The 14,586-nt window shown below is 47.4% G+C and overlaps 1 protein-coding gene and 1 pseudogene across 5 annotated transcripts in view; one reads left to right on the top strand and one right to left on the bottom strand.

The window, feature by feature from the left end:
• Nucleotides 1-14,586, top strand: part of LOC140388133 (uncharacterized) — a 248,913-nt gene that overhangs the window by 132,411 nt on the left and 101,916 nt on the right. The window lies entirely within an intron of this gene.
• On the bottom strand, nt 149-13,367 carry LOC140387774 (mitochondrial ribonuclease P catalytic subunit-like; annotated as a pseudogene).

Here is a 14,586-nt window from a genome sequence, read left to right as displayed (position 1 = left end):
GGTGAACGTGCAGACTCCGCACAGTCACCTGAGCTCAGCATGAAACCTGGGTCCCTGGCACTGTGAGGCAGCCGTGCTAACCACTGTGCCACCATGCCGCGCTTTGTTTTTATTGCACCTAATCCAACATTCAAATACATATTGAAATTTAGCAACAAACTTCAAACCAACTTTGAAAAAAAACATTGTAACTAAATATTTGCCTCTCAAACTATGAATTAATGCTGTGCATTAAATGTTTCCCAGGATAAATTTGATTGTCTCTCAGGTAAGAAAGGATATACATCTTATTTTCACATTGATCGTCACAAAATGTTGCCACAGTCAAAAAATGCTGGTAAAGTATCCTCATTTGGTTTTAAGTTTGTGCCTTCCATATCTATAAGCAACCTCCAAGCAGTTTCTGCTTCTTTATGCCAGAGTACAGAAATAAAATCTTCATAATTCCTTGGTGATGGGTTAATCATTTTTAAAAATTGAATCGAAAGGCCTCACAGCCTCTCTCCAATGATTGGTCTCACTAAAACCACTGATGAAGAAGCTGGAAACGCCAACGTCCAATACTTTGAATCTAGTGTGAATAATGACACACAAATCATCTAGCTCAGATGTTGCTTTTGGACACACAATGCCAAGTACTTCAGAAGGAGTTCATACTCAAAAGTACCAGTTTCCATTGTCACAAAAACTAAAAGTGATTTAGCCACATCAAATTCAGCGCAAGTAGACAATAGTTGCTCCATCATGTTTACTTTAAAACTAGTTTTATTTTGCCATTCTATTTTCAATTTCATCCACTCATCTATCCTTAAAGGCTTTATTGGAACTGACGTTGTTGGAACTTTAGCTACTATTAAAGCATCACCCAATGTGTCACCCATTTGGCTTTTTGTGAACTGTGCACTTGTTCTGGCTGCCCAGCTATAAATAAAGGAACAAAAAGCCGGTGTCGCCCCTGTGAGTAGTTATTTCTTGTTTGTGTTTGCTGCTTTCCTCTTGCTTCCATCATTCTGTTGGTGCTCAGTTGACATTAAAACTTTTGATGAGGTTCACAGCTGTGGGGCAACGCAATAGGATAAAAGCCTTGCTGCATCTCGGTGCAGTGCGAGCATGAACCCAATGACATGCTGCAAACGGGGGACAGCCGCGCGCGGGGTGTCTGTGCCGACATGATGAGCAGTGATGGAACAGCTGTTCTCTTTAACCCCAGCCTCCGACTAAACATCAGCTCGGCACCATACCTTCGCCGAGAGTGAAAGTGTGCTAGTCCACAATAACACTCTCTAAGTTACTAGCTCTTCAGGACTTTACCGCAGTTCACATTTACCGCACTGACAGAAGCCTTGGAAGTGCTGGCAGGTTGGGAGCTTCCACTGAGAACAGGACCACCACGGGGTCGGCGCGACCGATCGCCCCGCGACCCTCCCAACACCCGGCCATGACCCACCCGCGGGTCAAGCCCCCCACTTTGAAAAACCCTGCCCTGATCCATAGCTCTGGTTCCCATCCACCTGCAAAACTAGATTAAACCCTCCCTAAGAGCTCTAGCGAACCTCCCATCCAGGATATTGGTGCCCCTCCAGTGTAGGTGCAATCGTCTTTCATGTATAGGTTCCACCTTCTCCAGAAGATATCCCAATGATCCACATATCTGAAGCCTTTCCTCCTGCACCAGCCCTGTAGCCACGTGTTCAGCTGCATTCGCTCTCTGTTCCTTGCCTCACTTGCATGTGGCACCGGTGGCAATCTTGAGATCCCTACTCTGCTTGTCCTGCTCTTTAGCTTCCAACCTAACTCCCTAAAATCACTTTTTAGATCCTCATCACTTTTCTTAGCTATGATTGGTGCCTATGTGCACCACGACTTCTGGTTGCTCACCCTTCCCCTTAAGAATCCTGTAGATTTGGTCCGAGACATCCCTGGCCCTGGCTCCCGGGAGGCAACATACCGTCCGGGATTCTCGTTCGCGACCACAGAATCTCCTATCCATTCCCCTAACTATTAAGTCTCCTATCACTATTGCTTTTCTATTCTCCCCCTTCCCTTCTGAGCCACAGAGCCAGGCTCAGTGCCAGAGAACTGGCCACTAGGGCCTTCCCCCGGTAGGTAACCCCCCCTCCCCCCCCCCCCCCCCCCCCAACAGCATCCAAAACGGTATACTTGCTTTGAAGGGGAACGGTCATGAGGGATCCCTGCACTGTCTGCCCGTTCATTTTCCTTCCCCTGACTGTAACCAGCTATTCTTGTCCTGTACCTGGGGTGTGGCTACCTCCCTGTAACTCTTCTCTATCACCCCCTCTGTCTCCCGGATGATCCGAAGTTCATCCAGCTCCAGTTCCCTAACACGGTCTCTGAGGAGCTGGAGTTGGGTGCACTTCCCGCAGGTGAAGTCAGCGGGGACACTGGTGGTAACCCTCACCACCCACATCCTACAGGAGGAGCATGCAACTGCCCTAGCCTCCATCCCCTTTGATCTGAATTCACAAAGAGATTTAAAGGGGAAAAAAGATTAAAAACCCATTCGGCCCTTTAAAAAAAAAAATATATATATACTGTTGCTACTCTCCCAAGTGAACCCTCTAAAATTGGTGATTCTGCAAAATGATACCATGATAGTTTGCTGCCCCCAAAAAACAAAACAAACACAAAAAAAAAATTTTTTTAATTAAAAATTAAAACCCCCAAACATCTCTTACCCTATGGATTGTAGCTGCCCTGTGAACCAACTAAAACTCCGCCCTCCGACTCTGCTCCCAGTCAGCTGCATTCTCTGTAAACTCCCGTCTCCCTTCACGTTCTTTGAGGAAGAGTAGGAAACAAAATGAATGGAGCACCTTGCTCCCTCCTCACCTAACTGGCTCAGTCACCAAACTCTCACGATAGCACTCAAATGCACCCAAATTCAGCACTCAGTGCAAAGTGATGTATGAGGAAGTATTGAATTGGTTAGGATTGTATTCGCTGGAGTTCAGAAGAATGAGGGGGGTTCATAGAAACCTATTAAATTCTAACAGGACTAGACAGGGTAGATGCAGGAAGGATGTTCCCGATGGTGGGTGTGTACAGAAACAGGGGTCACCGTCTGAGGATACGGGTTAGACAATTTAGGACAGAGATGAGGAGAAATCTCTTCACCCAGAGAGAGGTGTGCCTGTGGACTTCGTTACCACAGGAGGTAGTTGAGGCCAAATGTTTTCAAGAGGCAGTTGGATACAGCATTTAGGGCGAAGGGGATCAAAGGATATGGGGGGAAAGCGGGATTAGGTTATTGAGTTGGATGATCAGCCATGATCATAATGCATGGCAGAGTGAGTTTGAAGGGCCGAATGGCCTCCTCCTGCTCCTATTTCTATGTTTCTCTGTTAGGAAAACTCAAATTCCAATGGAAAAATTTGGGCATCTTAGCTTACGGTGCGCATTCTTGTGAGAATCTATTCAGGCTTGGCACGAAATGTAGATGACAGACCATTTGTCCCTCTCATTGGAACATGAAACGGTCACAAGAATCCAACTGTACGGGGACCACAGCTACAGTACAAATGCAATATGTTTCAAAGAACCCTACACATTGCAGCTGAGATGTTTAGTCATTACATTAGTGCAAGGCTGGGCTCCAATCTACTCCAAAGGAGGCAGTCTGACAGTGCCCTGACTGAGGCTGATAGCGCATGGCTGTACTCTCCTAGATCCAACTCTCTTTGTGAATGCACTGTCATGACTGTGGCCTCAGAGGATGGAGAGGGTGGGAAGGGATAGAAACTCAGCTGCCAGTTGTTATATTTCTTTGTTGCTGCAAAGAGAAAAGTTTTGGAGGTTCCCACACTCTGGATTCTTGAAAAACACAATGAGAGGCTTATTAAAGGTGTCACTCGTACAATCAAGATGGTGATCTGCTCAAAGCCTGCGCAAACGCTTTGCTGACATCACTACGCATTACGTGACGCATAATCAGCAAGAATGTATAGCCAAACACATAACACCCCCTCTCTCTTTATTTCATTAGTGCAACGACAGCAATTAACATTTACACAACAGATTCCCTGAAATGTTCTACAATTCAATAAGATAGTCTCTGTGGTGGACGTCTATTAATTTTTGGTATAAATCGGCACTCTTGAACTTGGCTATTTGTGACCTCGGAAGTAACCTAATTCCTTTCCGTAAATGGCACTTCTTGAATTATTTTAGTATCTGTCACTATAGGCATTGAAAAGTCCTCAGAAACAGAATCTGAACTTGTCACTGTGTCTCGTCTTTGTTTCAAAGTAGCTCTCCCGATCTTCTGAAGGTAGAACCTCTTGTGAATCGGTAGCCACATTCATTTGCAGATATGCCTGTGAAAGATCAATTTTACTGAATTATTGTCCTCCAGAAAGTCTAGCAAACGAGTCTTCAATCAACAGCAGCGGATAATGGATCATGATCTATACACAAAACTGGATTAATAATAGTTTAAAAATCTCCACAAATTCTCACTGAGCCATCACATTTCAAAACAGGAACGATTGGTGTTGCCCAATCACTTGCAGCAACAGTTTAAACCTGTCCATTCCAATCTTTATGGTACTTCGAATTGAGGCCTGATGGTATATGGTACCGTTCTAGCTTTGAGACATTTGGGTGTGCTGCATGGCTTGATTTTTAGGTGTACCTCAACTCCAGTCTTGGAGCCCAGCGATTCTTTGAACACCTTCCTGTACTTCTTCAGAAGTTGTTATAAGTTGCTCTTTTGAGTTGTGGGGGTACAGTGGTTAGCATTGTTGCTTCACAACTCCAGGGTCCCAGGTTCAGCATCCGGCTTGGGTCACTGTCTGTGTGGAGTCTGCACGTTCTCCCTGTGTTTGCGTGGGTTTCCTCCGGGTGCTCCGGCTTCCTCCCACAAGTCCCGAAAGACGTGCTGTTAGGTAATTTGGACATTCTGAATTCTCCCTCTATGTACCAAAACAGGCACCGGAATGTGGCGAATAGGGGCTTTTCACAGTAACCTCATTGCAGTATTGACTTGAGAGATTCAGTGAAGATGTCCTTTGTGCTGTTGGTGTGTGAGATTCCTGTGGACTGTAACCTTGTGATGGCCTTGTGTGAATGTGAGTTGGGGAGAAGGTTGACCTGCCCTGGTGGAGTGGATGAGGTCAATCATCCTCTTCCTGCGCTGGAGAGGAGGGTCGGCACTGACCTCTGAGGGGGGCCGGCACTGACCTCTCTGGCAACCTCTTGCATCCCGTTACAGGAGTGAAGGATATCCTCTGGTCCGCAACTGCCCGTTGGAGTCTCTCAAGGTACCTGTTGCTTCTTCACAGGGTCAATCTGGTGTTGCCACAATGGGTCCAGGGCTGCATAGGGTGAATGTGTGTCCAGCTGCCGTTTAAACTTCCATCTGATGAGGTGACGGCGGGATGGAGGAATCTGAGTGCACCCCCCAGGAGTTATGATGAGCTGCTCGTTTATGCAGACATAATAAGGTGGAGACCAGACGACCTGGAGCGGCAACCCAACCTGCCATCCAGCGGGACGCACACCGTCCTTCCCACCCACCACTGCCACCCTTTAATGGTGCCCTCAATGCGCTTGCATGGCGGTGCCACATCAGCAGACAGAACATGGATAGACTCCTCCATGCTCCAGTCCAACCCACCACTGCAATCCGTCTCCGGAGTGGAAAATTCCGCCTGGCACCTTTATAGTTGCAGAGATGATGAATGCATTTTGGTTCATGCACTGCAGCCAAACAGATGGAGCATCAGCTGATTAACCTTTAACCTTCGACCTCAGTGAGAGTCCAGCACCAAAGAGCAGAATCTCAGTGAGGTTTCTTTAAAGCAGCTATATTTGAAGAGTTAAATGTATAATGTGCATTTGGGGAATCGCTTGCACCGTTCATTTCTAGAACATGTATGGAAATAGAAAACTCATTTTGAAATCGGAGTGAGATTATGCAGGTGCATTTGAGATGAGGTTGAGTTTGCTACGTATCTGGTTACATTCCGTGGAGCCCAGCAGCTGACACCTATTGTTCAGCTGACTGTCAGGAGGCAGTTTGGAGAAAGTCGGGATCTTGTGGAGCTGTCAGATGTTAGAAGTGGTGCGTGTGGCAGCGGTATCAGCAGAGTTTGCATATGTGTAGTGAGGTTTCTACCATGCAGAGTAAGCAACCAGAAACGGATTTATTTTTCCAATGCTCATATATTTGACATGCCTCCAAGACTAGCATTCCCGCTTTTGACTCCACCTGCAAAATCAGGAACATTAAAGAAGTAGATACAATGGATGGAATCTTCCGGGCTTGCCAGCAGGAGGGGACGTGGCAGGTGGGGGAGGTTAATGTGGCGAGAAGCCAGAAATCAGTTATCCAGCGTGGGATATACTTCAGCAACTATGTTGTTCGCAATTTGGCGGTGGATCGAGCTTCTCGATGGACAATGTCGGGAAGCCCTTTAGCATTCATTAACGTGTCATACATGCTGTGAACAGTTATGGTCCCCTTAGCTAAAGAAAGATATACTGGCATTGGAGGCAGTCCAGAGAAGGTTCATTAGGTTTATCCCAGGTGTAGAGGATTTTCTTATGAGGAGAGGTTGAGTAAGTCCGGGCTGTACTCAATGGAGTTCAGAAGAATGAGAAGCGACCTTATTGAGACATATAGAGGATTCTTCGGGGGTTTGGCAGAGTAGATGCGGAGAGGGTGTTTTCCCTTGTGGGAGAGTCCAGCACCAAAGAGCAGAATCTCAGAGTAAGGGGTGGCCCATTTAAGACAGAGGTGAAGAAGAATTTCTTCTATCAGAGGGTAGTGAATCTGTGGAATTTTTTACCACTGAGAACTGTAGAGGCTGGGTCATAGAATTCATAGATTATCATAGAATTTACAATGCAGAAGGAGGCCATTCGGCCCATCGAGTCTGCACCGGCTCCTGGAAAGAGCACCCTACCCAAGGTCAACACCTCCCCCCTATCCCCATAACCCAGTAACCCCACCCAACACTGAGGGCAATTTTGGACACTAAGGGCAATTTATCATGGCCAATCCACCTAACCTGCACATCTTTGGACTGTGAGAGGAAACCGGAGCACCCGGGGGAAACCCACGCACACACGGGGAGGATGTGCAGACTCCGCACAGACAGTGACCCAAGCCGGAAGCGAACCTGGGACCCTGGAGCTGTGAAGCAATTGTGCTATCCATAATGCTACCTTGCTGCCCAAATGAAAATCGCTTATTGTCACAAGTAGGCTTCAAATGAAGTTACTGTGAAAAGCCCCTAGTCGCCACATTCCGACGCCTGTTCGGGGAGGCTGGTACGGGAATCGAACCGTGCTGCTGGCCTGCCTTGGTCTGCTTTTTTAAAAGCCAGTGATTTAGCCCAGTGTGCTAAACGAGCCCCTCATTAAGTATGGTCGTTAAGTATGTTCAAGGCTGAGATAACAGATTTTTAATCAGTGAGGGAATCAAGGGTCACGGGAATAAGGCGGGAAAATGGAGTTGAGGATTATCGCATCAGATCTGTCATGATCTCATTGAATTAGAACGTGCACTTTTGCAATTGCGCATAAGTGCCGTGTACTTGGAGAGGGAGATTTTTTCCATGATTAACAGTGAGTTGCTGCTGCATTGTCCTCTTTGGGATCATCTGGAGATGTCACTCTATGTTTGAGACTGGGTGGAGGTAGTGAAGCTTGTCATGTGAGAGTACCTTTAAGAAATGGGTGTTTTTTACTGCAGTGATGTCAGAGAGTGGGTGGAGCTAGGCTGTCTGTCAGCTTTTTAGTTTCACTTTGAGAAAAGCTTGGGTGTGTCTGTGTGTTTTAGTTTCGTTTTCAGTGTTGGAGCTGAAGCCAGACAAAGCAGGTGTACTGCTGTTCTCTCTGCCATCAAAAGACTATCTCTTGATCATTTGGTGAATTCAGAATTATAAATGTTCTCAGTAGTGAATGTAAACCTAATGTGCTTCTGTTAAAAGGAGTTTCTTTTGTCTTCTGGATGTTTGGGAAGTTATTAAGGATTACTTAGTGTTTTATTCTTTGAGGGTGGTATTTGAATTGATGGTTGCTAAGATGCTCACTGTATGTTTTAAAAAGGTTAACTTGAGTTGATAGAATAAACATTGTTTTGCCTTAAAAAATACTTTTCGATTTCTGCTGTACCACACCTATAGAGTGGGCCGTGTACTCCCCATACCACAATCTATTAAAAGTTGTGGGTCAGGTGAACTCCATGATATACTTTGGGGTTCTCTAAACCCTGGCCCATAACAAGCTGCATGGATGGTGACCAAGGAAAGGAGGAAGGCCTAGTGGCGAGGGGTGGAGCAGTGGCGGGGTAAAGGTGGACGGGATAGTGCAGGCTGTCTGGGTGTCCTTTAAATATAACAGCCAGAACTTCGACCCCATGAATTAACAGCATGGACGGCGACTTCCTGTCTGCCCCGCCACATGAATCGGCCAGCTCTTCATAGATGCATATGTAATGAGATGAACAGCCGAAGATCAAACATGGTCGGCCACCCCCACCCCCAGCAGAAATCCCACTCTGCATCTGTCACCAAACTCCAGAACAAAAGATTCTGGCCTCTGAAATTCAGCGCAAGATAAAACTGAATTAATTACATAAGAAGAAAAGAGACAACAGACTTTAATACATACGGATCTGAAGAGATAATACTGTAACACCTACAACCTGTGTAAATAGTGCCCACAGATGTGCAGGTTAGGTGGGGTTACGGGGTTAAGGCAGGGAAGTGGGCCTAGGCAAAGTGCTCCTTCAGAGGTTGGTGCAGATTCGATGGGCCAAATGGCCTCCTTCTGCACTGCAGTAATTCTATGGTTCTAAATAGCTGGGAAACAGGCATTGCAACTTCATTGATATTTCTGCCTAAGGAAATGAGCATTGGTTATTCATTGACTTTTTTCCCCTTTGTAAGTTTGTTTTCTCCCTCTGGCTCTGTTCCAGCCTCCTCCAAGCTGCTACGGTTTAACTGCAAACCTTCCGCCTCCCTGCATTCATTCAACTTTTCCAACATGTTCAAACGCTGTGTGTTTGTGAGAAGTTGTGACAGAGCAGGCAGCGCCTTCCAACATAACCGCAACAAATCAAACCTAGCGAGGCAGGATCTGTGGTTGGACGAGCAATAGCTGCTCCAATCACAACTCTGCAGTCATTTCCCACTCTCAGCAACTGTAAGAAGCTGTTTACGACGTTCCAGTAGCTTTGTTCATCTCCGACCGGCCTTCAGTACCAGCTTTTTTTGAAGTGGCAGTTTTTTGTTGCCCTCTTTCTCTCCTCCCCCCACCCCCCCCACCCCCAATTCCACCCTCATCAAAATTCTGCTGCCCTTGTCAACCTATCTAGTTTGCCTAATGGTTGCGATGGCCCTGGAGAGTGGCTCCCAGGTGTTCAGATGCTGGACTGGAGGCCTTGGTAAAGGAAGTGAGAGAGATGTCCTGAAGAGCCTCTCCAAACACACGTCCTGACTCTGAGCTGCAGACGTGGCTGCAGCAGGTGGCAGGTTCCAGTGAGGACACTTTCACTGAAACAGACATCTCACACACTTTCTCGCTGCGGTTATGCTGTGAGAATTGTTCTTGGGGCAGATCTGGTCTCCGAGACCCTTTCTCCCCTTCCTCCTCCTCCCTCTTCCAACAGCTTGTCCTCTGCGTGACCTCTGTTCATTTTCCCAGTCATTCTGTACACCAAAGGGAATGGCTACCGGTGTGTGTCCATGTCTGGGAGCAACTGTTGTGCACAGAACCCTTGAACTCAGCAGAAACTGCTTCAGCAACTATGGAAAGCACCAAACACTTTTAGGAGTTGAAGAAATAGCCAGAAGAAATCAACCAGACATTAACTTGTAAGTAGTTGATAATCACTTCAAACAATGCTGTTGGTCAGGGATTGGGAGGGGTGCAGGGGAGGGGGGGGGGGATAGCAGTTGTGAGAGATTAAGGCATTAGCTACAGCGTTCAGTTCCAAAATAGCAAAGCTGCTGTTAAATTGGCATTTCACGCTGATTGATATAAACAGTCCCCTGACTCTATATTTCGGGGACTATTTACTGCGCCCTCACCAATATGGTATCTGGGCCAATTGGCTCCAGATACACTGTAAATGACTCTTCCAGCTCCAAACGGCACCCTTACTTAGAGCCTGAACAATCATAGAATCCCAACAGTGCAGAAGGAGACCATTCAGCCCATCAAGTCTGCACCGACCCCCTGAAAATGCACCTTATCTAAATCCACGCCCCCACCTTAATCCCGAAACCCAGTAACCCCACCTAACCTTTTGGACATTAAGGGACATTTTCGTGTGGCCAAGCCACCTAATCTGTAGGAGGAAACCAGAGCACCCGGAGGAAACCCACACAGATACGGGGAGAACTTGCAATCTCCACACAGCCAGTCAGCCAAAGCCGGAATCGGGTCTCTGGCGCTGTGAGGCAGCAGTGCTAGTCATTCTGCCATCGTGCCGCCCTTACAATGTTGGTTACCAATCCAATTTTGGTACCGAATGCAAGAGAACCTTGCAAATAGCCATCACATCACCACCTGAAGAAGTAGCAGGTACAGCGAGAATGAAATAGCCCCTTTGTGACGATTAGATTAATCAGATATAGCAGCATTTATTTTCAACACAATACTTTAAACATTAATTAATCCATGCTAATATCGATGTGCAAAATTGAGATAAAATGAAGCCCATGACCCACTTTGCACTGCTGCACTTGAGCTGAATAATATGTTGTTGTCCTTTGGCATCGCCAGCAGTTTTTTTTTCCCAACATTTTTTCAAATGCATGTTTATTCCAAAGTCATCAACAGTACAAATATTGCTCATTTCTCTGAGGGTGAGTCATTCTTTCCAGTTCTGTTGAACGTAACCCTTGAGGCGGTTATTATACTCAGATGGGCAGCAAGGAAGTCCAAGTGGATGAAAACTTCTTTGAGAAGGCGGTTAGTAAACATCAAAAATATGTCGTCGAGGGAGACAGATTATTGTTCCCCTCTGACTTGATTATAGGTGAGGGATGAGGGTTAGGTGGATTGGTCATGCTAAATTGCTCTGTAGTGTCCAAAAAGTTAGGTGGGGTTGCTGGGTTATCGGGATAGGGTGGAGGTGTGGGCTTAGGTAGGGTGTGCTTTCAGGGGACAGTGTCGGCTCGATGGGGCGAATGGCCTCCTTTTCTGTAAATTCTATGAAATCTACAGTATAGAAAGAGGCCATTCGTCTGTGACAGCTCCATAAAAGGGTTAAATAATCATTAATTGGGGAGGCAGTGGTGTAATGATATTGTCACCCAACTGGCAATCCAGTGACCCAGGGTAATGCTTTGGGGATCCGGGCTCGAATCCCGGGTGGTGAAATTTGAATTCAATAGAAATTTGGAATTAAAAGTCGAATGATGACCATGAAACCATTTTCGATTGTTGTAAAAATACCCATCTGGTTCACCAATGTCCTTTAGGGAAGGAAATCTGCCATCCTTACCCTGGCAACAAATGCTGGCCTCACCACCGGCGCCCACATCCCAACAAAGAATAAGAAATAGTCCCACTCTTTTTCCCATTAGCCTTGCAAATTATCCCTTTCCAGCTCCCTTTTGAAAGTTATCACTGAATTGGTTCCCTCTATCTCTTCTGCCAGTACATTCCAGATCGTAACAACTGATTGCTTAAAGAAATTTCACCTCATCCCCCTCTTGTTCTTTCCAATCATCTTAAATCTATATTGTCTACTTAGTGGCCCTTCTCACAGTGGAAACAGTTTCTCCCAATAACTCAAAACGCCTCATAACACCTCTGTTCAATTTCCACGTAATCTTCTCTGGACCAAGGAGATCAATCCTAACTTCCCCATTCTCTCCGGATAACTAAACTTCTGTGTCCCTGATCCATAGAATCCCACGGAATCCCTACAATGCAGAATGAGGCCATTTGGCCCATTGGTTCTGCACCGACCCTCCGAAAGAGCACTCTACCCAGGCCCACTCCCCCACTCATTGATCATGGCCAATCCACCTAACCTGTACATCTTTGGGCTGATACCAGTCTAGTAAGCTCCTTTGCACTCTCTCCAGGATCTTGACCAATGTCCGCTCTGAGCTGCACAGCCGCAAAACATCCCAGAGGTTCTCACGTGAGCCGAGCTCCCGCGGCCCTTTTAAGTTACCTCATGTGGCTATTCGATTTACTTCTTCAGTATTGCTGACGTTATACAGAGCACTAGTGAGACCATACCTGGAGCACTGTGTACAGTATTGGTCACCTTATTTAAGAGAGGATGTAAATGTGTTCAAAGACTAATACCAAAAATGGGTAGGGGCTACCTTATGAGAAAAGAGTGGATATGCGAGGTTTGTATCCACTGGAGTTTACAAGAGTAAAAGACGACTTGATTGAAACTTATAAGATCCTGAGGGGTATTGACAGGGTGGATGTGGAGAGGATGTTTCCTCTTGTGGGAGAATCTAGAATTAGGAGTCACTGTTTAAAAATAAGAGGTCGCCCATTTAAAATGGTGATGAGGCTAAATGTTTTTCTCTCAGCCGACCATAGGTCTTTGAAACTCTCTTCCTGAAAAGGTTCCCGGCGACTCAGACATGCCGTCGAGGTGTCCAGCCATGGCTGTCACGGACTGAGCTACGCCTTGGATACCACCACTCATGGTGCTGACATTATGCACCAGGCTCTCCACTGAGGTTGCCACCCTCGTACTGTTGGCCTCGGTGCCACGCATTGCCGGGACAATCTCCTGCATCCTTAGCCTCTGGGACGCCTCTAATCATCTATGGACCCATTGGAGTGTCACTGACATCCCTATCAATTGCATCAGGTCATAGATATGCTGCTACAGAGGCTCAGCATCTGACTGGGACTCAGCTGGGTCCTGGGATCTAGCAGACCTCCGGCTGCTGTCTCCCCTGGATGCTCCTGCCTCCACCTGATGTGCATTTGCAATTGTGTGGTGCTCACCAGATCGTGCCTGAAAGGACTGTCCATTACTTTCACCCATTGAGGTGTGTGTTTCTGCGCTGGTGGACGATGGAGATAACAGTCATGATGCATCGATGTTGGCATCCTTGGAGCGTTCCTCCAGGGCGGGGAGGGGGCATCCTGGATGGGCCAACGACATCAGATGGAGATCCTGCTGAAGAAAAGACATGTGATGTGGCCAGTTGGGGGGGAAAGATCATCATGCTGGCATGAACGATTCACGTGTGACAGGTCATCCGGGTGGGGGCCAATAGATTCTCACTTCTGTAACACAGGCCGATCTCGACATCAGTGATCGATCTGTCCTCGTCTACCCTCGCGGCCTCCAGGTCCCGTTCCTCATAGGGGGTGAGGACCCTGAGGTCTGGCACCCTGCCGCCCATCTGGGCCCTTTCTTGTCTGTTGTGAGGCAACTTCTCCTGCGGGGACACAGAGGGGGAATTGTGAACTGCATGCTTCATGCATCACAGGGGGCATGGGGGTGGGGGTAACATGGTGGGGGCCAGGCGAGTGGACCACTGCTGAGCATGGGTGGGGTATATGTTGGTGTATGCCAGAGTGTGTTGGGGCACATCGCAGTCTCCTGCTGTGGGGAGGGGGGCGGTGCCATGTGCAGGGTCATCGGTGGGTAACAGGCGGGACCGCTGCCAGGGGGCCGATGTCAACTTACCCATTCGGCCCAGTGGAGGTCATTAAGCTGCTTGCGGCACAGAGTGACAGTCTGCCAGGTGGCTCCCCAAGCTGATGGCTGCTGCCACTACCTCCCAGGTGGCACTGGCTGACCTGTGGCTGACCCTCCGACACCCTCGGGGGAACAAGGTATCCTGTCTGCATCCCAGTCTGGCCAGGCTGGCACTCCAAATCATGGAGCTGGTCTGCGCGGTAGCATGTCTGCGTGCTGTCTGGGGTTTGTCTGCAGGATCGGTTTAAGTGCTTAACGGTCCTCATTAGCGGGGAGCTGCCGGGGGCGTGGTCCCGGCGAATCAGACAGCGGGACAGTCATTTACGGTGTGAAGACCGATGCGCATCATTAAGTGCCTTAATTGACCTTAGATACCTGTGATGGCCTCACCGGGTCGGCCGTCGGGAATCACCCGACAATTCCTGCTCGCTACCACACTTAGAACAAATTTGGTTATATCACGCTCCCAATGTTATGCTGAGAGTAGTGGTTAATGGATAGTTTTCGGGCTGGAGGAAGGATTGTAATGGAGTTCCCAGGAGTCAATGTCGGGTTCCTTGTTCCTGATATATATTGATGATCTAGACCTTGGTGTGCAGAAGACAATTTCAAAGTTTGCGAATGACACACTACTTGGAAGCATTGTAAACTGTGAAGAGGACAATGTAAAACCTCAGAAGTACATGGACAAGTTGGTGGAGTGGGCAGACAGGTGAAAGATGAAGTTAAATGAGGAGAAGTGTGAGGTAGTGCATTTTGATAGGAAGAACATGGAGACACAATATAAAGTAAGGGGTAAAATTCATAAGGGGTGCAGGAGCAGAGGGACCTGGGTGTATATCTGCATAAGTCATTGAAGGGGGCAAGATAGGAGGAGAGAGCAGATAATAAAGCATATACCATTCATCACAATGTTGTTT

Source organism: Scyliorhinus torazame, chromosome 13 (genome assembly GCF_047496885.1).
Source record: "Scyliorhinus torazame isolate Kashiwa2021f chromosome 13, sScyTor2.1, whole genome shotgun sequence".
Lineage (NCBI taxonomy): Eukaryota > Metazoa > Chordata > Chondrichthyes > Carcharhiniformes > Scyliorhinidae > Scyliorhinus > Scyliorhinus torazame.
This window is presented reverse-complemented; position numbering and strand designations above follow the sequence as displayed.